This window comes from Musa acuminata, unplaced genomic scaffold (genome assembly GCF_036884655.1).
Source record: "Musa acuminata AAA Group cultivar baxijiao unplaced genomic scaffold, Cavendish_Baxijiao_AAA HiC_scaffold_1136, whole genome shotgun sequence".
Lineage (NCBI taxonomy): Eukaryota > Viridiplantae > Streptophyta > Magnoliopsida > Zingiberales > Musaceae > Musa > Musa acuminata.
This window is the reverse complement of record NW_027021348.1, coordinates 8,549,288-8,552,094: the sequence shown is the minus strand read 5'-3', so window position 1 is coordinate 8,552,094 and position 2,807 is coordinate 8,549,288.

The following is a 2,807-nucleotide window of genomic DNA, read 5'->3' as shown; positions in this document are numbered from 1 at the left end:
TCAGAATGCAATGGAGATGTCACCAGGAGGCGACATGGTGCAGCGGATCGTGGTGGAACAGTTCGATGGCAATGCGATACACACGACCTTGTCCCGTGAGGGATGAGATCATATGGAGGTATGATCGGGAGCTACTGGGAGCTCCGCTTTGGTGAACAACACGACGGCAAGAAGGGCTATGGATTCAAGGAGTGAAGGCCATGGTACCGCAGAGGCGGGTCTTCCGGGCGTGCACCGAATTTTGCATCGGATGAAAACCTTGGTCATCAGCATATGGGGGCTGGGTTCCACCAAGGGAAAAGTTCGAATGCAAGTACCAGTGAGTTCCATGGGAGGGACTTGATCATGCAGAGGTATGATCGAAGCAGCTGGAGAGTTGGACTGCTCCAGAGCTCTTATTCGCTTAAGGGAGCCCGGCAAGTCAGAGGACAAGGCCGAGTAAGCGAACGTTGCTACCAAGGAAGCTATGGAGAACAGAATTGGTGCAAACCCTACAATGCGATGGCAGAGGCCATGCATGGGAGTGCAGTCTGTCTTTCCATCGACCAGAAGGAGCTGCTTGGAGAACACAGAGGTGTTGAAGTAGGGGGTCGAAAGGGGCGAGGAAGCGACGACGAGTCCAGAGGGACTTAGCTACCCAAAATCAAGCATCAGTTAGAATGGAGGTGGACTCAGAGGAGTGCCATAGAGACATGTCTACTGATCGTGAAGAAAAGGGATGCAGATGCGAGGCGACGGATAGTAGGGCCATGGGCATTGCAGCGCCATGGTACCGCAGAGGCGGGACTTCCGTGCAAGTCATTGATCCCTTGCTCTCATGGAGGGAGAGCGCTTGGTCGTGAAAGGGGCTGAGGAGGTGGAGCATGCAGAGGCAATCTCCAAGTACCGAGACAAGGCTGAAGGGCAGAGGCCAAGAAACTTCGTAAGACCGGTGTCTACAAGTTTCTCATCAAGATGGCCGTAAGTGAAGGACTTCGGGTCATGCAAGAGTGCACGACCAAGGAACGAAGCAGGCAGTACGCGGTGCTGTACCTTTGCTACTCAGTGGAGTAGGCGACAGGGTTGATGGAGAAGACGGTACAATCCCAGAGGCGACCTCATCTATCAGAGAATTACTCCAAGTTGGGGTGAAAACTTCCCGCATTCCAGAAGTTCGATGGCATTGAGAAGGTGAATCACAGTAACTAACTCAATGCAAGGAGTGCAAACACTTCATGTGCTTCAGAAGTGTGAGCAAAGAGCAGGCGAAGGCCAGTAACCAGCTCGATGCATGAAGTACAACCTCGAGGAGGCGGGCGAAGTCAAGTAACCTTTGCCTTCTCAACTCTTAAGAGAATGGGCGAAACCGAGTACCCCAGTTCTCTTATCTATCCAGCAGAGGAGCTCTGCACAAGTTCAAAGACCCTTCGAAGATAATGGAAGACAATAGTTGTCAAATCCTCACCAACGGTGATCAGTGCTACTGAGAGTAGATTGTCCGCTTCATTTCCCAACGAAATGCCAATCGAAAGCGGAAGTGATGCGAACCTACTTGGATATGACAACTAACTGAAAGAAGAGTCAATGAGCAGATTTTGTGGAGGAAGGACCCAAAATTTCAGAAGTTTGCGAGGCGATGCTCGTTAAAGCTCCAACAAGCATCCACCCAGTTCAAGCAGCATGTGGAAATTTTGAGAGACTGGCGCAGTAAGGATGGTCTTTTCCTTCATTTGGTGGATCCGCAGGAATCAATGAGGATCAACACAACTCAACCAACCCCACACCAGAGTCAGAGACATTGGCGAGTTGAAGAAGCATGGCGGATCAAAGGTTCGACTACTCAAAAACAGCAGCGGAGAGCAGCTGGGAGCCAGGAGGCGCATTGCAGCTGGAGCAGAAGATTGAAGACTCAGCAAAGGCGAAGAGTTGCAGTGTTCACAAAGGCTTCGACGAGGACGTCGAAGGGATAAGTGGGGGAGAATGTCACGGACAAACTTCTCAACAAGACGTTGGATGTAATGCTTATGTGTGTCCGTGTCTTTTGGCATGTTCATGCCCTGTACAGAATGTAAAGGGGCGGCCGAAGGCTTATAAGTCCCATTTTAGTTGGGTTGGTGGCCTCTTTAGGCTTGTAAATAAAGGTTGTGTCATGTGGACACGTGAGAGAGCTTTTCGGTCTGTAATGGACCATTTTACCCTTTGTTGTGCCACTGTTCAGAGCTTGTAAAGTCAGTTTGTAATTTGCATTGTCTATGAAGTGTTTTTCGGACATGTTTGCTTGTGGATCCCGTTTGAGGCGTTCTCTCTAACCCGTTCTCTCTTTTGATGGTCCTAAGGGACAATGGGAGGCTTCGGGGAGGCTGACCTTTGCGGACGGACACGCAAGGGTGCCGCACGACTTAGGCAAAACCAGCTAAGTCCGTGTCAACCCGGGGGGTTCCAGGGTGCTGAGATGGCTGACATTTTGCTCCGCTCACGACGGTCGCCACGCCACGCAAGAACACCCCAAAAACAGGCCAAAACTGCCCAAAAACGGGCCAAAACTGGCCATTTTTGGCTGCGCGAGCGAGCGGCGAGCGGCGAACAGCGAGCGAAGCGAGAGGCAGCACCGTCCCTGCTATACGAAAGCCCCATCCAGCCCTGTGCCACCCGGGGGGTTCCAGGGTGCTGAGATGGCTGACATTTTGCTCCGCTCACGACGGTCGCCGCGGCACGCAAGAACAGCCCAAAAACAGGCCAAAACAGCCCAAAAACGGGCCAAAACTGGCCATTTTTGGCTGCGCGAGCGAGCGGCGAGCGGCGAACAGCGAGCGAAGCGAGAGGCAGCA